This window comes from Onychostruthus taczanowskii, unplaced genomic scaffold, assembly GCF_017590055.1.
Source record: "Onychostruthus taczanowskii isolate IOZ18803 unplaced genomic scaffold, ASM1759005v1 scaffold7, whole genome shotgun sequence".
NCBI classification, from domain to species: domain Eukaryota; kingdom Metazoa; phylum Chordata; class Aves; order Passeriformes; family Passeridae; genus Onychostruthus; species Onychostruthus taczanowskii.
In genome coordinates, this window is record NW_024504786.1 from 14891609 (window position 1) to 14916444 (window position 24836).

General features: G+C 42.5%; 1 protein-coding gene across 13 annotated transcripts in view; it reads right to left on the reverse strand.

Moving 5' to 3' along the window:
- Window positions 1–24836, reverse strand: part of ZNF644 (zinc finger protein 644) — a 75762-nt gene that overhangs the window by 43387 nt on the left and 7539 nt on the right. For 6 of the 13 annotated variants that reach the window (XM_041421858.1, XM_041421862.1, XM_041421851.1 and 3 more), the window contains exon 1: window positions 3760–4000. The exons of 2 other annotated variants lie outside the window; for them this stretch is intronic. The gene's annotated coding sequence lies outside the window, so the exon portion shown is untranslated. Of the gene's footprint in view, window positions 1–3012; window positions 3388–3759; window positions 4001–4047; window positions 4107–24836 lie in introns of those variants that run through there. 5 more of the 13 variants (XM_041421860.1, XM_041421854.1, XM_041421852.1 and 2 more) reach the window with 4 other exon arrangements.

The window sequence follows — 24836 nt, forward strand, 5'->3', positions numbered from 1 at the left end:
ATGGCTGCAACATTTTGTCAACCTAAGAGTTGCTGTGTACAGTTGAACAGTGACAGGAAGGCAGCACAACTGGATTTAAAAGGAATTATTTTATATGAAATTATTTTACAATATATTTGATTATGAAATTTCAAAAAAGCTCGCTCTCCTTCTCCTCTACCACTATGGGTAAATCCTATAGATCCTGGGCAGACTTTGTACCAAGATGAAATATTCACTGCAGGACACTGAATTGCAGACTAGGTAAGACAGAGCCTATCATGCTTTTTCAAATTTTGAAAACAACACATATCAGAAGTTTATGCGAACTCATTACATGGTATTTCTTGATGGTGAACTGTGATTTGAGCATCAAATTACATTCCATAGGATTACTGCACTATAGAGGTGCACAGTATTTGCATTTGGTTTTACATGGCCATTTCACACCCTTGCCATCAGAGAGCTTTTCTACAATTGTGTGAACAATGTGGGCTGCTATCACTGCTTGCATAAAGGGTTCCTATTAAATTATCTAAGGGACACAATGTATACAGGCATTAACGTTTATGTCAGCTTTCTGTCTGGGTTTGAGATTTTTTTTTTTTGTTAATTAGGCACAAAAATGATGTATTTTCATGATAGTACAAACTCAAGAAATCCTTTAACTCATTCTGACCGTATCTTTACCAGCCAGAGTGAGCAAAAATCACAATTTCCACAGGTAACTTAAGCTCTTCATGCAGTACCAATATGAAATTTACATCTACATTGGTAAAAAAATGCAGCAAGGAAAAATGTTAATTGATAAAAATCAGATTATAGATTTGGCTTATAGGCAGAGTGCTCAAGAATACCAATGCATATATTTTCAGCAAAGACAAACTGGTTTTGGTTTATTTCACCAGGGATTCCTTTCCACTCTGAAGCAGGATGGACATTATTTTCATCTGAACAAATCCGGTCTTGGAGGTTATGCCAAGTTTATTCAGTCTCAAATCAATTTAAATGAGTGCAACATTGTTTAATTTTATTGTCATTTTTCCAATCTCTGGATACATAATACAAAATGTTCTGCAATCCAGAGCACAAAGGAAACTAATTGAATGTGGCTTGTAGTAACTAACACTGGAGCAATGCATTTAGTACTAAAAGAACAAAGAGCATAAAACAAGCATCTTAAGGCAGCGCTCTGATAGCCACATCACTTGAACTTCGCTAAAGATAAAAAGTTGCTTGAAAATATAAATATGAGGACAAGGAATCAGCATCTGTTCAAAAACCTTTAATTCAAACCAACTTCAGGTGAAGCTGCAGAGCAAGTGACACAACTATTCTATATTTTCTCCAATTTTAAGTTCTCAGAGCTTTTAAAAACCTGAAAGGGTTTGAAACCAATAACTGTGCATGAACTTGTGTGGGCTTTATTACTATTGAGAATTTCATTCATTTTTCAGCTGAGTTTTCTCCATAAATGACTTGAAAAGGCTTGAACTAAAAAAGCACACCCACTAATAGGTCGTGCTAATGCTTGCAAGCTTAAGCACAAACTATTGGACAAGAAACTCCACTAACAAACCTTGACTTCAGTGCCCATATGAAATTCAGTTAAGTCAAAGGCCTGCCATTCTTGTTTAATACGCTGTTCATTCAGCTACTGATGCTCCTATTTCAGTCAACTTTTCTGTACTAAATAACCTCACAAAGTTGCTCCAAGTGGTCAGTGACTTTTTCTCCTATTAGCCAGGTCACCTGATGAGAGTTCAACTCCCTTTTTTGCATTAAGAACTTTCATACATTCCTAGGCATATTCCTCCTAGTGCTACTAAGCATAAATCAGACACTGGACTTCACAAAACTTTAAAAAAGATCTGTGTAGTACATTCTTGGTTGGTTGTTTTTGGGTTGTTGTTTTTTTTTTGACAGTGATATTTGCCCAAGGATTTTTTTTTTAATTAAAAAAAAAAAGTCATGCAGACTGAAGAAAAGAAAAAAATGTGTAAAATGACAAGTCAAGTCTCTTTGGTGACATTCTGAGTGTTTTCCTCTACAAAATTCCTTTTCCTTGAGTAGGTCTTTTTAGTAAAAATGAAATCTGTAGGAATGAATACTAGACATCAGAAGAAACTATCCTAAGAAGACATTCTGAAGACTATTAATTTCAATTCTCACTGTATTTCTTGTATAACTCTGCAGTAACATTATACAGGTTTGCAACATCAGCTCTGACTTAAGTCAGTGTAACAGGATTGTCACACTGCACTGCTCTTTGATGCACCCTGCTTAAACTCCTCTCCAATAAGAAAATTGCTGCATTTTCTCTGCACCTAAGTGACCCACTAAAAGCCTCCCCAGATTTATCCTGCATTGTCTAATCAGTCCATTTATTCTGTCCTCAAATCACCAACCTTGCACAAGTCAGGTAGTAAAGAATTCTACAACAATCACATTAAGTTACCAAAACTCTGAAGCCCTTCGCCCTCCACTGTGAAGAATCTTCTCTTTAAAATTTATTATTCGAATAAAAAATTATGCTGAAACTTGTATTAAAAACCCTGTCAATTAATTAATGTGTTAATTCACTATTCTATACAACACGAAATGAGTTCTCACTCTAAAATCTGGTGCACATTCATTCTTCACATGCGTTTGAAAGAAAACTTCCATGACACAATCTTCATAATTAAATTATGCACTGAAAAAGGAGGCAGGAATCAGAATATCACTGCAAATGAGGTTTTGCTTAAAGGGCTAGAGTTGTACAGCACTGATGGAAACCTGTTTTGATAGATCATACCTGTGTTCTATTACGAATTGATTTGTCAGTTTACAGACCACACTACCACGACAGAGGCACTGCCAATAGGCTGAAGGTTACACACAAACCATGAGAAGAAAAAAAAACTTTCTACATTTCACACACGTTCCGTTTGTCAAGATGATGCTCATCACTGCAAGCTGGTAACACAAACTTTGTCAGAGTAACCACCAGATCCTGAAGCTGTTGGGAGCCCGAACACACGACTTTGGTACCTGAACTGGTAACTTTTCCCTCGCTGTCGTGAACCACCTCTGCGCCGGGAGCTCTACCACCGCTCCCGGAGGGCACGCCGGCCAGCGCCGCGGCGGCCCGGGGACTCGCCAGCCACAGGTACCGACACCAGGCGTTTCAGAGCCTGCCCGCTTCACGCCGAGAAGGGAGCGAAGGGGAGGGTGAGGAGCGCACGCTCCCCGTGTCCCAGGACGGCAGCACAGCCTTTCCCGGGCTGGCCGCCAGCAAAGGGGGCAGCGCGGGCGGGACCCGCACAGGGAGAGGCGCGGCGGAGCACAGGCGGCCTTGCGGGACCCGCCGGGGCGGGCGGCGGCAGGGCACGGGCGCCTGCGGGGCCACCCTCGAGCGACGGCACTGTCCCGGCATTACCTGGCTCCCGCGGCCGCGCTGCCGCCGGCCCGGCCCGGCCCCAGGCCCCGAGCGGCCGCCGCGGGCTGCCCAGCTCCTCCGCGCCTGGCAATGGCGGCGGCCCCGCTCCCCCTCCCCGCTCCGCGCTCACTGGCTGCGCCGCTTCATGTGACCGAACAAAACCCTCCTCGACACAGCCCTTTGTGTCCCGCCCGGCCGGGGCACCCGGAACGCCGCTCGTCGGCCCGGGGAGGTGGCGAGGGGCGCTTGAAGGGACGGAGAGAGGCGACAAGGCGGGCTGGAGAAGGAAGGGCCGGGGAGGGCAGCGCCTGCCGCGGCCGCTCGGCCTGCGCCACGCCGTCGCCGCCCCGGCCACTTACCGCGGCGCGGGCGGCTGCGGCCGAGCCGCGGTGCCGCACCAGGTCGGGGGCGGCCGCCATGTTCCCGATGCGGCAGGATGGGGCAGAGCCACCCGCTCCGCCACCCGCCGCTAGGGCGGGCGGCCGGCTCGGCCCGGCCCGGCCCGGATCGGGTGGGCTCCGCTCGGCCCCGGCCCGCGCCTCCCGGCCCGCGGGGCCCTGCGCCTCCCGCTCTCCCCCTTCACTCCGCGGCCGGGCGGGGGCGGCGGGGGCGCGATACGAAAAACTAAATCGTAACGGGAAACTCACGGGCTCGCCGGGCTGTGCGTCACGCCGGGGTTACGTCCTGCGCGCGCCGTCGTGACGTCATCGCGCAAGCCTCCTGACCGCCCCGCCGCTCCGCGCGCGGCTGCACGCACACGCACACACGCGCGCACGCGCCCCGCGGTGGGCGAAGGGCGCACGCGCACGGCATCCCCTCCCTGCCTCCGCAGGGAGCGCGCGCCCCCTCCCCGCCGCGGCAGGCGCGCGCCCTGCGCGGTGCCGCCCGCCCGGAGGGAATGTCCCCAGGCCCGGAGGGAATGTGCCCAGGCCCGGAGGGAATGTCCCCCCCCGGGCGGCTCCCCAAACGCGCCGGGCGCAGAGCGCCGCCCGCCCGGAGGGAATGTGCCCAGGCCCGGAGGGAATGTCCCCCCCCGGGCGGCTCCCCAAACGCGCTGGGCGCAGAGCGCCGCCCGCCCTGCGGGCTGCCCTTCCCACAGGCCTGGGAAAGCGGGTCAGGTGCGGCAGAATACGCGCCGGGGCGCTCCCGAGGCAGCGGGGGAGCAGAGTCAGGCCCAGGCCCAGGCCCAGGCGCAGGCCCAGGCCGCTGCGGACGGTGCCGGGGGCGCAGCGGGACTGCCCGGGGGGCGGGAAGCCGGCAGGTGACAAAAAGACACGTTCGGTACCATTCTCTCCCCAGACTAATGCTGCTGAAGAGAACCCCGGATCACAGAGGGAATTCTCCCGGAGTCAGCGGAGAGTGCTAAGTGCGCAGAGACTGCTTAGATGAGTTAATTTTTTCCCTTCAAACTTGCTGGGCCCGGGGGATTTCACACTCGAGTGAAAAGCTGATAAAGGCAACGTTAGAGGTGTGAGCGGTGGTCAGAGTGCTCGGGGACACGACAGATGTCAGGAGAGAGGAAGAGGAAAAACACTGCACACGTAATTCAAAAGGGGGAATAGGTAGAGCCAAGCACTGTCAATCATTCCAGCCTCTATTCCCAGAAAAGTACTGAAGCAAATAATCACACATCTTTAGTACATGATCGCTAATGAAGGGATAAGTTACAGCCAACACAGATTTGTCAAAAAAATCACATCGAGCCAAACTCATTCCAAGCTGTGACAGAATACAGGCCTTGGATGTGAGTAGTGCTTGGTCGGTTATGACTAAAGTCAGGTTTTTGACACCATCTCAGAGAAGTCTTAATTGAGCAAGCAAAAGACATAATGAAATTACTGCGGTGGTGCAAAATTACATCAGCAACATTTCATTGTGACAAATAGCAGGATAGCAAATACAGTTCCCTAGAGGTGGGTATGTCATGACTGTGGTCCCAAGTCTAATTATGTATGTGACAGAGTACAGTTTACATGGATTGGATTTGCCAACAATGCCAAACTGGCATTGCTGGAAGCATGTTACAGCACAAGAAACGAATTCAAAACCTTCCTGAAAAAACAGTTGCAGAAATATGATGCAATTGAATAAATACAAGTGCCAACTTCAACATTTAAGCAGGAAAATAACAATTGCACAATCGCAAGACTGGGAACAGATGAATAAACAGCAGGTTTACAGAAAAGGGGCTGGGGATCAGAGTAAATCAGAAACTGAACACGCATCAACAATGTCACACCGTTGTGAAAAAAGCTGCAATACAGAGAGATGCCTAAACAGAACTGTCATATCTAGGACATGGGAAGAATTCCTCATCTTTAACACTGGTGAAGCCTCATCTGCCTGTTCAGATTTGGCCTCTGCATTTCAAGAAAAATTTCTTTCAAAAACTTCCAGTAGAAGACAGTACAAGGAAGGGAGTGGAAAAAAGTCACCATTTTAAAAGATGTGACCCTAACTGAAAATAGGAATAGGTGGGGTTTTTAAGCCTAGAGAATAAAAACCATGCGGAGAAAAATCCATTGTTCACTGAGTGCACTGCAGACAAGGCTAAATGTAACAGCTTTAAACTGTACTGAGGAATTTCAGGTAGACATTAGGAACAGTTCTGTTGTGATATGGATAAGTAAAACTGACATATATTCTCTACAGGATCCTGGAAATGGTATTAGTATGGTTTTTAATATTAAGTTAAATTTCTATAAGGAAAATATAGAAGAATTTGACTGCTGTGAAGTAATGGAGGCACACTAGGTTATAATTGTTTTCAGCATAATTTTCTGTAGCTGCAGTTACTATCCTGATACCTAGATATCTGTTCTGATCCTATTTTTTTTGTGACAAAAGTGAATCCCAGAGGCATTTAAACATTTAATGTGTTGTCATGATCTTATGCACAGGTGTAGATATCCCCTTTGGGAGTCTTTGTCGTGTTACAATCAGTATAGTTGTGTGGCAGCATGTGTCACATGCTCAGCTAATTTGCTAATTTATAAACTTTATAAATCACTATAAATTCCACATTTAAAAATAGTGTGTGTGTTAGTGCTCATGTAACCATCGTCTATCACAGCTTTTGCTTTTCTTTGCTTTTTTTCTCCATGGTACCAGAAGCTAATTTTCCCCAAAATCCATTAAATTCAGGGGTTTCTCTGAAGCTTGCCAGTTAGGAGAAGGCAGTGTGAGTGGTTTATGTTGCTGGACTGAGACCCACCAAACTCAGCTCATTAGAGATGACTAAAAGACCATTAAATAGGCCAATTTTCAATCTCCACTGAGTTAGACTGAATTCAAACTGATAGCCCACAGGCAAAAGGCTATGAATTTCATTAACAGTACCCCAAAGCATTCAGTCCCCTAATGAGTGCTAATATTATTCTTCTGAGAATTAAGCTTGTTTTCTGAAAATATACATTTATAAAATCCAGTTCTAATTATTCTGGAGCTTGTAAGGACAGTTTTTCTACTGCTCTTAAACAAAAGAAACATTATCATCTTATGCAATCCACAGATTCCTTCTAAGATTCTTACATCACATGTGCTCCACACTAACCAAAATACAAACAATAAATATGTGAAAAAGCAAATATTAATACTACCTTTATGCTTCTTGCTTAAAATCATATATTTTATTGCATGCAATCATTTTAAGGTCATCACATGTATTTAAATATATTTTGTCCCACAGAAGGTAAGATTTAAGGAACAGCAATTCTTGCTTCAATTCTTCAATAACTGAAGGAAATCACCAAATTACATGAAAGTATTGGCTTATAGAAGATGCAATGTTTTATTACGTTTCACATCTATTTGTGAACAAGTAAAATGCTTAGCATAACAAAACCTGAACTTCAGTTCTAATGCTACCAAATCCCACAACTTATTAATAGTTTAAAGATATCAAGCAATTTTTTAATCTCTCAACCCTTGAACTAAGAAGCTCAATTCCATTAGCACTAGTGGATTCTTAAAAATGCTTATGATTCACATAAATCTATGGATCAAAAAATCCACATTTGGTGTGAATGAATAAAGAACATAAATGCAGTATTTCATTAAAATGGCAGTGTGGTAAAAGATTATGTCCAGTGATGTCAGAAGTCTTTTTTGATTTCTAATTCCACTTCTGCTGCGATTTGTAGTATGTGAAAAGTAATAGATGATCTTAAAGGTTGCCTGATGGATTAAGAAGACTTGGGAAACAGACCCAAAATGACACAAAATTGGGATTGCATTTCTGCACGAAATAGAAACTTTAGGACCAGTGAAGCATTCTAATGTCAGTGAAAGAACACATATGGCCAGTAAAGAACCACACAACAGGATCCTTGAAAATCAAGCCAGATACTGCACAGCTGGCTTTCTGTTTGCAGGAATTCTGGCTGTGGCCTGTGTTGTTTCTCCACCAATGCAGACAAGGCCTAATAATGGTTAAAACAGCATTTGAAAATCTCTTGAGAGAATGATGCTCCTACTTCCTCCTGATCTTCAACACGGCTATAAAAAGCTTAAACCAAGGCAGGTGCTTTCAAGTTAGCAGCAAAGTATGATTAACTGGAACCAATTTAGAAACTGTTTCTTCATATAAACGTTTTTGTAGCTGAAGCTGCAGAGGGAGAGTTGGAAAATGTTTAAGCTGAAGCATTTGGAATGAAAGAAGACTGCAAATGCCTCCTTGTACCACACAGCAAAATCCCAAATGCCTGGAGGGAAGAACTTTTTAATGATAATTTCTTACATTTATATAGCACCTTTAATTCCCTAGGACCCCAAGCACTTCATTAGCTCTATGCAAAAAGCTTCACCATGGAAATATAGCCACTATAGGCATCATTCCTTGAAAATTTCATATTCAGTTGACATATATTCTGGTGATTCTGTGTACAGCAAACAAAACAACAACAGATAAAATATTAAGCTATATTTGAGCTATATTTATCATTTTGAGTTATAGAACATTTTAAGGCTGTATGGTTTACAAAATGCTGTCATGTAAGGATACATCACATTTAGCCCATTAATTTTCCTTCTCCATTTACTATTTCAATCCCATCTTTATACCATAGCCCTTGGTAGAAAATTTTGTCTTCCATAACATTTTCAAAATTGAAATGATTCTTGATGTCTGAAATTCAGACAAAAATGGTCTCTATAGGTAAAAGTAGCATCTTTTATGAAATACACTACTACAGTCTGAAAAAGTAGAGTTTTTGAGTACCTGTGATATAGTGATGGGATTTTTTTAAGGTGAGATAGTTGTACTAATAAAATCCTTTATCTTTATGTATAAAGGTTGTCTTGTAGGTGCCTTTAGACCCTTGTAACTACAAAAACAATCACACAGAAACATGATATGAAAGATATCTGTGTTTCATTGCTCAACTTGCCACAGAGTTTTTCTTTACTCGCTACAGAGATGTTTCTGGTTTCTTGGCCTTTCTCACAATGACATATTGCTGATTTCACTAATGTCCATGAATTTAGGAACTCAATGTACTGGTTATTTCAACAAACAGTAATCAACATTATTTTAACTGAAATATTAGAAGAACTAATAAAATAATTATTTGGAGCAGTTTGATTTATTTCAACATTGTAAAAAAAAAAAAAAAGGGGAAGGTGACTTTTCCTAATCTTTTTTTTGCTGCTTGAGCTGTTGATTCATGTTTTGCTGGCTTGCTTCTTTCACAGGCCCTTTTGAGATACAGTTGTCAATGTTAATTAAAGAGGATTGTCTCGTCTATTTTTCAGACAAAACAAAAAATGTATTTTATTTATAAATTTAGTCTCTGCCATAATTCAAGATTTTCTAGTCACCTTTGTCAATATTAATTAAACTTTTAAAATTACCAGTAAAATAATAAAAGAGCAGTAAGAGCATATAGGTAAAATTAAAACCATGTCTCTCTTAACAGTGATCCCAAGATAAGGTTAGTCCTGAAATGAAGTATTTTGCAACAAGGCTGTTTAGACAGCGTGCCTAGGGAAACATTACTGTTTGGCACTGTGGATTGCCTTTAGAACTGTCCCACTGTTGTGTGTGTTTGAAATCTCGGAGAAGGTTGCTCAGATTACATAATAAAGACAACTCCACTGTGTTCTCACTGCTCAGCTTCTGTCCATGGGCAACGGTACGAACACTTCCGTGTGTGTTGCTCAGACCTGCTCCCCTTGGCTAGGCCTGTGCTTGCAATGACAAACCAGCTTTTGTCAGGACAGCAGCTCGCTCCCAGCTTCCCACAGTCGTCTCCTGTTCTCAGCCTCACCACCATGGAGTGTTCCTGTCATCTGCCACTGATCAGAGGGGAGCAGCTGCTGGGGCAGCACTGCTGGCCTGGCACACCAGGCTCCATTCTTAGCTGTTCCACAGGCACTACCTCAGTAAACTATCAATTACAAATCCTGGAATAATTATCAATAGTCATTTATTAACTTTAGCCCTTATTTTATTTCATCAGGTGTTATTCTAATTCATCCTCCAAGACAATAGCTAAGCCTACATTTGTGTTCCTTTCAGGAGGATCTGCCATCTCTCTTCTCACACCTGAGCTGCTGAGCTCAAGTCACACAATTCAAAGATCACAAGAAAGCAGGTTAGTGTAGGAAAATACCACATACATTATAACACTGACCTTCTTAAAAACAATGCATTGCCTTGGAGAGTTGCCATTTACATCACACACAGGAAGCATTAATATATGAAAATATGCTATGAGCAATGAAACCATAACAGGTTGCTTCCTGAATCTGTTGATTAATTATAATTTAGTGTGAGGGGAAGAAAGCAGTGGCAATAAACTGGCCTTCAATAGATGATGGAAAAGGACCTAGATCTAATAGGTATAAATTATCATAGCTCTGCTTAACTGATGACTCAGTTCACATTATAGTGCCAAAATGATACACAGGGAGAAGACAGAAATGGTAATTTCAAGATCCTTGTTTAAGTGTCACACTGGTAGCCTCAACATCCCCCTGCAGAGGTCACAGCACGAATGAACCCAGCTCCTACCACTGTGGGCCGGACCTTTGCCATGACCGTGCTACGCTGGCAGAACGCTAGTGACGAGAGGGAAACTGCACTAGGCCTGAGAGTGTCACCTTCTGTCTCCTTCAAGGTGTGTCACCCCACTTCCCACATCCACCTCTGGCACTAGCACCAGGGTCACACCCATGGCTGCAGCGTATTAGAGACCAGAGCGATGTCAATGTGGAGAATTGGAGACAAGAATCCTTTCAGGCACACTCCATCTCCAAACTGTGATTTTTCTATGTCCAGTGAGGGACACAGGTGGCACAACACAGGGAAGTCACCTCTCTCAGGCAAAGACCATTTCAACACCCTTCCCAAAAGGAAAAGGCTTTGCTAGCCAACCCCCACCACTTCCGTACTTCAAAGTCATCTGGCCAGATGGAAGCCAGGACAAAGATCCAAGTGAAGACATCTTCACAAAACCCCTTTGCCTTAAGAAGCAAGTTCCATATGTTTTAGCAGCACTTGAAAAATGAACAGCATCTCTCAGTCAAAATCATTGCCAGGCAGGATTTCAAACTGCCTTCTTTTCCCTGCAATTTCCCACTCCTCTGCCTGGTAGGCAATTGCTATATCAGCAATTCTGATTTCTCTCACCGTTCCATGGACATAGACACCTTCCTGTCCTTATGCTTCACACAACTACAAAAAGCTTTATTATTGTTTGTTTGTGAAGTGTCAGAGGTTTGTGTATGGGAAGGCTTTTAAAGAAGTAAAGAAAGCAAAAAAACCATTTTACTACTATTAATGTGGAAGTACTATGGATCTTATTTTGTGTTTAGGTAAGATCACAGCAGCAGAAAGTCTGTTTGATATGCCATACCTTCTGTTTGTTTCTTAATTGTAAGGAGTTTGGTTTTGATCAAGACAATTAATTATGAATATACCTGAGTTTTCTAACATCAGGGATAAACCTTAAAAAAAAACTACAAAAGCTTTTTTACACTATATATAGTGTATGGGTAAGTAAATATCTTCAGAGCATAAAAACAAGACATATTTGTAATTGAATCCTGAAAAGAAGAGGGAAAAAAACTATATAAAATTGTGATAGTTCTACACAGTCTTAGAGTTAATATGAAATTGTGAAAAATTATTTATCAAATTTTGTGGTTGCAGAGAATCAGTATATGGCATAGTTTATTAACAAAAAGGAAAAGACCAAGGTGCAACCTAGGGTTATTATGATGACAGCATTGTTAGCCAGTGACTTTTTCCTTTCCAACCTCCCTGCTAATTCCTTTTTATGCCAAAGGAATAGGAGCATCCCTCAACTCCTCACTTTGACCCACATCCATTATCACTCTTCTGAAAAAATGTATCTTCAGTGCAATGATCAAAAGCTATTTGAAACTTTTGCTTCTCTCTTGTCCATCCAGTATTTCCATATCACATCCCACTTAAACTCTCACGTGAATTATTTTGAAAAGCAGTTCATTTGCCATTATCTCATTCAGGAAATCTGTCAGGTTTGGGATTTGCAGGCAGATCTTGTATTATTATTATACTGGTTTTAGTGTGAAGCTCATATGAACATAAAGTGTCTCATTATAAGCTCACTGAAATAACTGCAAAGACTTTAATGAGCTTTCAACCAGGCCCTGGTTGAAAATTCTAGCACTCATTTTCCTACTAACAAAAATCTATGTATTTAAAATAACTGTAAAATAGTTATTTCAGTATCCTGGAATGCACGCTGAGTAGTGGTTTCTCAGACAAAAGAATGAGTGAGGAAACTTAGAAGAACAGTCATGTTCAGTTTTCAAATTTGTCCCAGTTTCACAGGCCTTGGCTCTGGGTTCTAACAACGTGTGTGGAAAGGGACTCAGATAAAGCTTTAGAAGTGTATTTTTAGTTAGATTGTGCAGATAATTCATAGAGTAAAAATGGGGTATCTGTAAAAGCAGAAATAATCAGCAGAGTAGTGTAATTTTGGGAATTTCAGCAGAAGAAGCTGTATCTGAACACTCAGGAAGCACTCAGATCTGTCTATTAGTGTGTCATATGTGTCCCTCTAATTCCATCCCAAGCATATCAGAATTTCTTCTTAGGACATTATGTGTGAACTGTCATTCAAATATACCTCTAGCTTTTACTTACTACATTTATATTGTACTCTAAAACAGCATAGACTTTTTTACTTAATCTGCACAAAAGAGAATCCTGATTTTGAATTTTAACAGGAGCCAGATAATGGTGGTTTAATATTTCATGTAGATGTCTTAATCAGCAAGTCATTTAACCCAGTCCACATAAGAGAGTACTTTTTAAAGGATCCCATTTACAAATAAGCAATAACCATGTTTTGTCAGTTTTTATCAATTATGCTTTCCAAAAGAGGAGGGCGTAGTCTCATTTGTGATAGTTTTAGGAAGCAGAGCTCTCCACAGTGACTGTTAAAATGGCACATGCTGGGGAAAACAATGCTTATTAGGATTAATTTAAGACAATGGGTACTCACTAAGCCTGAATTGTATATGATCACTTTCACCATTAATGCATTACAGTTTATCTCATGCTTTAAAAAGAAATAATTCTATATTGAGAATTCCTTTTTTTCCCTGATGGAGCTGACAGAATTTAAATCTCAGGCCCAAGGGAGGAGAGCAGTGACTCCAGGCATGCAGCCCTCCTGTGCTGCAGCAGGACAGCACAGAGGGCAGTTCAGGCCAGCAAGGCTCCGAGGAACAGTGACAGCCCATCCTTTCAGGAGTTTCAGGTTGTGGAAAATTAATGATGCCTGACTGTCAAAGCTTGTGTTGATCAAACAGCTCTGCAGCCTGCTGAGAGCAGAGAGGCTGAAAACGCCCTCTGAGAACACATCCTGCTTTTGCTGCATAGGACCCAGAAACAGGAGATCACAGGGCTTCATAGGAGTTCAGAGAGCTGATACCTGGTGTTAACAAGGGGCCCAGGCTGGAAACGCGGGTGAGCATTCAGGACACAGAGCCACCACTTCTAACCCCAGGTGCACATGAACTCGGGCCCTTTTATACCTCTTGTGCCAGAAAGGGTCACTGTGAAGTACAACCTGGGGCAGCAGCAAGCTGGGGAGCTCCTGAATGCAGAGATGCTGGGAATCAAGGCAGGGCAACCACGACACATGCACAGGGGCTGGCTCGTAGGTACCTCCATCCCATAGCAGCAGGATACCATGTGAGGCCCTTCCAGTACTCATGTGACATCAGAACACACGTACCACATACAACCCACAACCTACACCCCCCTACCTTTATGTTAAAAACCTCCACCAGCCTTCTGATCCTGCTGCAGCAGCCAGTTGGTGTCCTCCCTGGGATGGTGAGCACCTCTGTGGTCCTCCAGTCCATTCTGAAACAACCCACTCAGGCCTTCCCAAACAAAATCTGTACTGCTCCCTCCTTTTGCTTTACAAACAATTTATAGAAGGGGGCGGGGGGTCACTCTTCCTTCTGGGAAGGAAGATAGCTGATCCTCCTCTGGGTTAAGAGATGCAGAAAAGGCTTGGCTTGTAGCTGTGGCCTCCCAAATGTGGTAGAAGACTATGAGAAGCCCAAAGTGTTGGCAGATGGCAGCCCAGGGCCAGGTGGAGGGGGCTGCACTGGGGGTGATGAAGAACACATCCCTGTTAAGCAGAGTGGGCAGCTGGTGCTGAACACGTGTGGCAGGTGTGGCACAGGGGCAGAGCTGCAGTGTAACAGACTAAGCCACGTGGCTCTGCTGGACAGGTATGGGGGCGCTTCAGGGAAAGTCACTTACTGGACGTCATCCAGATTCTGTGCATCTGGGGGGAAACCGAGAAGGTTTCTGAGCAATTTTCCTTTAGCATCCCAGCTGGAGCACTCCCAGGGAGTCCAGAAGGCACATCGTGCTCAGGCAACACAGCCTTAACAGTAACACAGGAGCACTTTTACTGGACAGGAGAAAACTATTTGGCCTGCCTACATCTAGCAGTTCTTTTGTTCTGAGAAGGACGAGGATATTTTACTTGCAGGGAGGGGAGACTGACTGAACAAGTCTCATTTCCCAGCAGGAGCAGGAAAATTAAATGGCTTGGGGAGTACCCCACTGGAAATGTCATATGAGTGATTACCTATGCACCTAAAAGGAAAATATCCTAATATAAAATGTGGTAGGTATCAACCTCAACTTAAAATGCTTCCTAGCTGTGAGATCTCAAAAAATCCCTACAAACTCAAGCCTTGAGTTTCATTTCATTTAGAAATAAAAATTTTGGTTTTTTCTTTTTTTCTTACACTGGGCTGGGTTTGAAAAGAGACTAGAAAAAGGAACTACCACAAAAGAACTTGTAGAAGACACCAACATTTCTCCTTATTTTATATTTTACTTCAATGGAACTTTAAGTGTAAGAAGACTGGCCTGGTCCAGATTTGATCATTCTTTTCTAAAGCCTGGGAGACTTCCAGGAGTGCCTGTGCTTTACATTCTGCTTCATGGGAATGTTATTTTGATTTTTATTTTACTAGTATTTAAAAGCACTCACTAGAAGTTCCTGCAGCTGTTTGGCCACATAATAACAGACAGCCTCTAATTCCTCATGCATGGCACTCAGCATGGTGTAATCAGAAAAAAGGCCCCAAATCTGTTCCTGCATTCTAATAAGTGTGTGTGTCACTTTGTAGGAGATCAGAATCCTGTCCAAATTCTGCAAAGTCTAACAGAACAGTTGCCAAATGACAAAGCCTATCAGAAGACACAGAGTAAAAAGGCACATCTTTGTTTCTGATCCTCACAGTGCCAGTACTGGCAAGAGAAACATCAAGGTTTCCAAAATAAAGCCAGTTAACCATGGTAACTGCTATTAAATATAAACAAAGACATAAAAGTAGTGTCCTTGGAAGCCAGTATAAGAATGTTTGAAACAGTGGCTATGTTTACAATTACTGCTTTGTTAACATTATGTACTCCTGGAGCTGTGCAGCTCCACTGCCTGTGCTGGGAACACAGGCACAGACCTCTGGAACCTGCAGCAGGAATCCCAAGAGCAAAATATTTGTGCAGCCACACTGTGGAGTGGTGGGAGGAGAACAGGGACTGCAGAGAGGTGCAGCTTCTTCCCCTTTACTGTCAGGCAGGACACATTGCACAAGGAAGCAGCAAGAGTACCTTCACTGTCCTTCTCCCCAGTAACTCCCCCCATCTTAGTAAAGGCAAGCAAGCCAAATTCGTGACAGCAGCTAGCTGCATTAAAGGCTCTGCCACTGTAGTAGTAAGAAAGTATGTTCTGGCAGCCTAAACCAGGTAAAATTACTTGGAAGATAACATAACAGTGAGAACTTAATGGGTATTAATTAGTATGTTAAAAATACAGCCATTTTTCTTGCATTGACACAAAACCTGTATCCATTTAATTTAATTAGTAAAGAAATGGATGCAGTACCATCAACATGTAGACAAAATGCAGGGGGTAAAATGACATTGTATGGGTCTATTCAATACTTACAATTTCAGCAGCCTTGTTTTCTGCAGGTACAATGCTGGCATTTTTCATCTGAGCACAACCTATAGTGATCCAGATTCTGGATGTGACGAGCAAGACTCTGATCCACTATCCACTGGAGTACAAGCTGGTCTTTTGGGGAACTGCTAGAAGATTCCAAACAGAACTGTTTGTGCAGAATTGGACTGAACTGCTGTCTAAGACATGGCCATTAATTGGAGTATTCCTGGTGCTTCAGTATTATAAAACAAATACACTAATATAATTAATTGATGTCATTAAACTGCCGTGGTGTTGAACACGTATTGCACTCAAACATACTGAATGTTGACAATTTATTATTTCAGCTTTTATGACAACACCTCTGTGGCAATACTTCTGCAAAATCTGTAAGATATAGGAAGGGGAAGTCTGCACACTATAAACTGCCACAGAACTGAAGACTTGTCAAAACAAAATGAGCTATAAAAACAATAATAGTCAAGCAACATCAATCTCATTAAACACCTAATGATGCCACAGGCATATTAGTGGGGAAATGCTCATGAGGCTCATGAAGAATTAGGAGGAAAAAAAAAAATAAAACCCCTTCTCCTAAAACCGCTTGCCAAGCTGTTTGAACATTCTGCCGCAGGCAGTTTCTTGAAAAAGATGGAGATGTGAATGGAGACAGGCAGTGACTATTAGATGCTGATGATGGTGAGGGCAAGCAGAACTGGTGGTAGAGATTAAGGGCTGCATTTTGCTTTCAGTTGTCTCGCCTGTCCCAACATTTCATAGTATTTAAATGAATCTGTTACATAAGGCATTTCTCCTGTCTACACCGCTCAGCAGCCATATTCTCCTCTCTGGTATGGATTGTCTTGGGAAACTTGCCAAGCTGTGACAGAGCAGTGCATAAAAGGAAATCATGCTCATAAGCTGGGGGTGGGGAAAGCTGCAGGTGAACCGATTCAGTGCAGCAATATACATACACTCTCCTGTCTCAGAAACTGAGGGTTTAAATCAAAGGGGACCCACAGTGCTGCTTTAGAAAGTGCATAGGGCTGCTAAAGACCCCAAACATCCAATTCACTTGCTGCAGGGAGGGTGTGAGCATAGCGGAGCAGAACTGCTGAGACTTCACTGGCTGCTGCTCTGGCAGACTGGAAGAACAGTTAAGTACTTTCCCTTAAGGCGCCAAAAAAGCCACATGCCGTTTTGGAGCACATTCATGATACACAACACCTCCTTTACACTAAGGAAGGAACTAGATCTTTTAATTAAAGACAGAGGGAAACACAGGTGGACACTGCCTCTTGTAGGAGTAAGTTATTACCTGCCTGCCAGGACCTGCCTGCAAGGTTTGGCATTTCCTGTAGAATCCAGGGAATGCACTCGTTGTTAACATTGATTATTTATTAATAGTCAAGCTCACAGGTAGCGGCTGGCTTTTCATCTCTATACCTCAAAATGCTTTATAAAGGAGATCATTACCAACAAAAGAACACAGACATCTACATTTGGGCTTTGGCATGGAAAGAGTGTCACAGTTCACCTGTAGATTTGCCAGCTCAGCTTTACTCTGGCCACCTGCCCTGGAAACAATTAAATTACTGGGGGTGGGTGGAAGGATTCATAGCTGAAGTTCAGTAACACAAACATCTACAGGACATAAGGCAACCCTACACAGTGCTGTGCCTGGCTGGAAGATGTGGAGGTCAAGGAGACTCTCAGCTGGAAGTTTGCAACACTGCAGCAAACTCCAGGCATCTCCAGATCGGATTCATTACTACAAGGTACTGCTGTGGATTACTACACTGAACACTTTTAACTGCTCCATCCCTGACAGAGATTTACTATCCTTTCACCATCTTCACTTGTTATAGTAAAAGACAGGTAAATAAATGTATTTGAGCTGATAAATTTTTTGCCAGTTTTGCACTGCACACAGACTAGGGTTTTTTATCTTAATGACCTGCAGCTGAAAAGCTGAAACAAATGTTTTGCTTTAGTGTTTTAAAGCACTTCACAAAACTTAACACTAATTTATTCTTTCACACTGGGGGGGGGGGGGGGGGGGGGGTAAGTGTTTATTGTGCTTTACCCTTTAAGCTTCATATCATTACTCACATAACAGAACAATGCGAAAAATGGAAACAGATGTATCTCATTTAAGCATGAATAAGAAGGAAGTGAAAGATTAAGAGAAATACCATGGCTTGGTTAAGTCAAGACAATTTCTTATGGATCTCTAGTGAGTCCCGGAAGATCTTCCTCACAACTTGGTCCCTGATTCAGCAAGCACATGGAAGTGCTTAACTCCAGCTATGGAGGTTGTCTCACATGATTCATCTATAATACTTTTAAAAGCTCTATAGTCAAATGAATGCTTTACAGGAAGGAGCTGAGGGATCAATGGCATTGTTCCTGAAGACAGTAAGGCACTTACTGTTTTCACAAACTGCAGACATCAGAATTTGAGTATCAGAATAGAAATGAAGTCAAACTCAAGATACATTGTTCCTGAAACATGAGTGCTTTGATTTTCTGCAGCACAGACAGAGCATTGCAAGATCCATAAACAGCAGCCAGGGATCTGCTGAGAGCCCCAGCCTTCCCGCTGAGGGGTGCAGCTCCTGGCAGCAGGGATCTGATCTGCTTTGGCAACTGCCTCTCACCGGAGATTGTCCCTGCAAAAAGAAATGTCCAACTTCAGCTGCAGGGACTTTCCCTTAAAAAATCTTCTGTACACCTTCAATGATGTGAGTTTTACTGAGGGAAATGCAGCCCTTTAACAATCTGCCACTGAGAAAAAAATTACTTGCAGGGATGCACTGAACCTGGGCAAGGGGTGTATGTAACAGTGCCCCTCCATTTGTGTGTCTGGTGGGATGTGGGTGCAGACAAAGAACTCATCTTTCATTGTTGGTACTAATTTTCTCTGGACAGTGAAGGATCAGACAAGTTTGTTCCCTCCCTCCCTCTTTCCCCAGTAAAACCCAGGCCAAGAAATGTGTCCTTGTTCCAGAGGCATTGCGGCTCCCAATGGCCTCCAAGGTGCCCTAGGGCTCTCACCATTGTCAAAGGCAGGACAACCCCACCTGTGCTCACAGCCAGGAGTGACGTGCAAAGATTTCTTCCACCACAGGAGATCCTCCTGCTATTTCCATTTCATCAAACGCCTGCTTAGACAGTTTTCACTTTTTGTTATCCTAGAGCAAATTATCCTCTCTCCAGCCTAACAGAATTATTTTTGGTCCATCTGCAACTGCATGTCATTCCCCAACTGGAAGAAGTATAGCTACTTCTGATGTTCCCAACAGGAAAGAAAAGCAAAATAAATGTTCAGATTCCCATGAACTACAGCACTGTTAAAAAAATTAAATCCTTCTTTTTCTAGACTGTACCAGTTTATTAGGAACCATTGGGTAGAAACATGGAGCAATATCAAATTCCTTTACATAGGAATTCTTAGAAGGAACATCTGAAAATAAGGCTTCAAATATTCTTGTTTGACTTTTAAGAACAACATTTTGGTTCTAGGAAACTGTCACTTTCCACTCAGCATTTTTAATATGAAAATAATGTTTCCTGATTTGTCACTGATTTCAGCACAGTTGCCGAGAGAGATTTGGCCCTGTCTGCAGTCCACAGACTGTGCATGCAGAATTAATACTCTCGTTAACATTACTATATGCAAATGCTCCCAGGATGCAAAGAGAGATTTGTATTTCAGATTAATATTTCATGGGAGTTTTGTGTGTACATGATAAATGAATAAATGGAGGGACACAAGGGGACATGAAGAACATGTGCATCATGTGTGAGAACTGCATTAATTCTTAAATGTTTGCAATGGCCACAAGATGGTTAAGGAACAAAAAAGATTTATTATTGCAATTACATAGGCCGAGAGAATAAGGGAAGAAAAATGAGAGATCAAGGGAGTTGTTTCATGTTACAGTTTCTCCAGCTGCAGAGCTGGCTTCAGAGGTTCTCCAGACCCTTGTACCCCCACCTTTTCCGCCCTGTGTGCCTTCCCTTGTCTACAGATCACGATGCCTTTAGTTCTGCCAATTCAACCATCGGCATGATGAAGCTTTAAACCAGCTCTTAATTATAACATGGAATCACACTGGTTCATTTACTTGGTCTCTCCTCCTTTTCCATATTGAGGGCCAGTACCATATAAAACCTCAGCACTAATACAGTGCTGTGGGTATGAAAAAATAGGCACATCAGGGAGACTGAGAAAATATCTCAGAATCTGCGGGCCAAAAAGAGAGTTATGTGGAAAATCTGTCACTGATTTCCTGCTGTTTCAGCTTCTGGGTCACCCCTCCTACCATTCCAGTTGTCCTTATTCCACTGCTGCTCTAGAATGACATGAAGCTCCCTCACACTTTAACTATAAGAAATGTAATATTGTATTTGTCCAAAAACCTACATGAGTAAAAGAAGATCCCTGAGGGGATATTATTAACTGCCTGCTACTTATCATTGATGGTTATTCTCTGAGACAACTCTCCTGTTTAATCTTTATGCTCTCGACAATAACCCTTCTCTCTTTTTGATCAAGTGTTTAATTTTCTTGAAAGATTTTCTCCGACTTTAGTTATTATTGAAGGGGATTTTAACTTTACCCCAACTCTTTAATGGCTAAATCTTGCATATCCACTATATCAAATAGGGGTATTTCAGTTACTCTAAGTAAATAGTTCAAGGATTTGGTCTTGATAGGTAGCTGGAAAATTTCAAATCAAAACAAAATTGAAATTGCAGTTTCTTTTCCACTTTAGAATAGCATTTTTTGTCTCCCTGAATGACCTGTCAGTGTATTGGAATAAGAAATGGATACTGCTAGACTGCTACAGAGCATACTCCCATGTCAGCACAGTTTCATCAGCAAGAGTGGCAGCCCTGTATGGGAAATCAGTTAGCTGGTTATTTCATCTGCAGCTGATCAAAGATAAACAAGATAAAAAAGACAAACAAAGGAAAACATCAATGTAGAATGTATTCTTACTTTCCTAGCCTCCACAGACAATATTATTGCTAAATTTCCTCTGATTGTTTATAGTAGAACTTTATAGCAAAAAAAATAATAAAAAATAAAGGAAAAAGAAAAACCCAAATCAAAACAGGTTCAGAAGAAAGCAAAGACAGAAACCCTTGAAACTTTCTTGCTGCCCCTTCTAACAAGTATTCTCAATCCTTCCCCATTGTCACTGCATTCCACAGCACACTTTAAGTTCAGATCATTGGTAAATATCTAATAACAGTTACATTTAGAGCAGCCCATTGAGCATGGAAATATTGCACCACAGGACTGTGAAATCTTTTTGGGAGGCTTGTTTTTTTATCCTGGGTACTACTGTTTCCAATGACCTTGTTGTCTGTCATAATTACAGTTTACAACATTCTCCTGTTCCTGGAGCTAGTAAATTATTAGTGGGCCCATGATTTTGTCTGTATTCCCAATACTGGTTCATTGTCTTCTCTTGTCTGATCTGGATGTCTGGGAATGGAAACACAGAGCCTCAGTCTGCTCCTTCCCGTGCAGCCGCTTTCCTTCCCCAGTTCCCATGTTCAAAATGGGAGCTTGGTACATCATTTTTAGAGCCTGAAGCAAGACAGTCATTCACTTATCTTCCTTTCCCCTCTTCCACAATAACCCATCCTCACTGCTAACCTCCCTCCCAGCACGGACTTGCTCACAGGCTGCAACCAGAGAGGTGCTAGGAGATGCATAGGACACAGCTGCTCCATGACCAGGAGTTCAGGTGAGGAAAGACTGGAGTGGAAGTAAGCAGGGCCAAATACTACTCAGCAGACACTAAAACATACAGATCTAAATCTATACATCTGAGCCTTACTTATCCCAGTCTGTAAAAACAATGTTGAAATACTTCCCTATTTCTCAAGGAAGTTACTAGGGTTAATAAATGAATGCTCACATAACACCGTACTGCCAGAAAAATATTTTTCCTAAATCAACATGTTTTCAAATATTTCAACTGATGAAATTAATTTTACAAACAGGTACAACACAGACTATAAATGGTGGCTAATGATTGCAAAATAATCCCCTTAAGATTCTTCTAACATTGCCAAATCTTTCAGACTGAGTATTCAATTCCCCTGTTGCGTTTCTGTTGAGGCAGTTGGACTCAGCAGCCTCATTTGCCTTTTCAGCATTAGATGCCAGAGTACACAACAGTATGGGTGGAAAGAACACAGCAAGAGCAAGGTGTCATCACCAAAGAAATGGAGCACCAGATTTAAGAAGAGCATGATTCCCACAGCAGATCAGCTGAAGTGGCAGCTGTGTGTTTGTGGGCTAGTACCAAGTGTCCACTACCACCTTACAAGTGCATTGTGGCTTTAAATTTTATCCTGGTTGACTCAAATACATACACATTTTCTAACAGTACACTGCTCTTCAAGAAGCAGTGGTTCTGCCCCAGCACAGAACAAACTTCTCCAATATTTCATTTTCCTACCCTCTAAGGCTCAAACAAGAGATGTGTGGAGAATCTTTGTGTGCTGCCCTTCAAACTTGCAATCAAATCTTCCCTGCTTAATTAGCCACAGGCTGTTGCTCTGAAACAGAGTTCAGAAAAAATAAAGCCCTGCACATTAATCACCTGGCTTCTTCATGGGCCCAATTCCAATCAGCAGTGTGAAAGGAGAGCATCTCCACGTACCCCCATGCCTGGCTTTGACAAGTATATAGCACATGAACCTTATTTCATTGCTTATTTCAAATATATACCAGAGGTCTCCAAATGCCACTTTATCCACAGAAATTAACAATATGCAGCCATTTCATGATTCTCCTAGTGTTCCCCCCTTCCTGCCCCAGTAAAATTGTATCTATTTCATGCTTCTTGATTTTTGAAGTGAGTGTTTTATTGCTTTCTGAACAACACAACTGCTAGGTTATCATTTTTGCATCCACCATGCAGTAATCCTTGCAAAGACAAGGACCTCAATTCATCTTGAGGACTACACTTTGCTAGAAACTGCCCCCTGACTAAGGGCTTTCCTGCTCCTTGATAAATCATTAGTAGCTTTATTGTTACTCAGTCTGATCACTGCATTTTGGTATAGAAGCCATACTAGTAAAAGAAGCAAGATTAAGTGCTGGGCAAAAGGATGGCAAACCCATCAAAAGCCCTTTGCCAAACCTTGAACATAGCACAGGCAGGACATAGTGCTTAATTTGCTGGAAACACAGAGAAAAGAAACAGCCAAACAACCAGTTGTGCAATCAGCACAGCTTCCCCCATTCCACTGCAAAGTAAGCTCAGAAAAGACCAACAGGATATGGCACCAAACAGTTAAACAGACTTGAAATGCTCCAATTTATGTAATGACAATACCCTTCCATCACCATAACCCACCTCTTCGCCCTTGCCTGCCCCAGCTCTCCATGGTTCGGGAGCCTTTTTGAACAGTGTGATTCTAGCATAACATGAAGGAAATACCAGCTTTACCTTTTGATCATTTCTTACTCATCTCCTTTCTCTTGCTGGCTCAAATGTCAGTCTCACTCAACTCCTGATTTAGCCTATAGCAGGCAACAGTGAACCCTCATCCTCATTTCATATATCTATGAGCTTGTTTCCCATGTTTCCATTTTTACAGCCCTTAGAGGCCACAGGAACATGCTGCTTTGATTGCCTTTTACCTTATCCTTCCTATGGGTCATGTGGGTCAGTGGCATACCTGAAATAACTGGGACTGCTATTTCAACCATCAGTCATTCTTCAGCTGGAAGGCAAAGTCCTGTTGGCAGGGAGACTCCAGAACAAAGCAGAGGACAGTGGTGTCTTTGATGGTAACTGTGTACTTCAGCTCCCACCTGTTAACAGGTATCCATGGGCACCAATGTTCCCCTGGCTGCTCCCATCTGATCATGTTATGTTGCTATTGGAGCATTTCAGTAAACAGGACCCAGAGCAAGCTGTCTGCCTCTGTGACCATGCACCAAGGCTAAATCCTCCACAGATTACAAGTCAGAAAAAGCTGTGGTGTTTATCTGAGCTGAGGATTTGGCCCTACAGTATTAATGTTACTCTGCCACCAAGCAGGGCTCTTTTCAGGAGACACTGAACAGCATTTGATTAAGGCCAATGTGAGTGGAGTGTGCACAGCACGCAGAAATTCCCCAGAAATAGTCCTTTAGAAAGAACCACCTGGATGCTACAAAATGAGCCATAAATGTTGAGATCTCATAAATAAAACAGCACTTCAAACTGGACATCTTTGTAGCCCTTCAGTGTCTGCTGGGGTCTCAAGCCCTGGAGTTGGGCATATTAATTCACCACATCTTCAAGGAGGCAAAAACACTGCTGAGAGGGATGCAAACGTGTTTGCTTTAGAGTGACGCATAAGGACTCTGTCTGGAGTCTCCCAAACAAGCCTTCCCTTTCCTTTAGTGGCACAAGAACAGTGCACACTACATGCTTTAAATGGGATTCAAGTCACTTTTTCATTGCTACTAGAGCAGGTACTGCTGGAGATAAAAGCAGCTGTCTCAGAAGAGCAGGTATGACATCTGGTACATAGCACCAAAAATAAATCTTTAACTTCCTCTCATACCTGCCAAACCTGTTCCAAGGAAATAAGCCTGGGAAATATTACAAATACACACTTCTCTCTGATTTCAAAGGAAGAACTGACCTATTTTTTCTTTGCCCATTTAAAATATTTCCTATGAGAAGATCAGTTTGCTAAAACAATAGGCTGTGTTTGGAATAATCCCAATCATAAAACAAAACTGCATGCATATGAAAAGGGCAAGTGGCCTGATGTTTGCACTGGAGGTAATTCACGCTAACACTGCTATTTATAGTGCAGCAGCACCTTAGGGACACAGTAATGCTCAGCACACCCACTTGGTACACACTATACAAACATGAAATCTGATAGTCTCTCCCCTGCAGTGTACTCATCATGCTGGTGATTTATGGAAA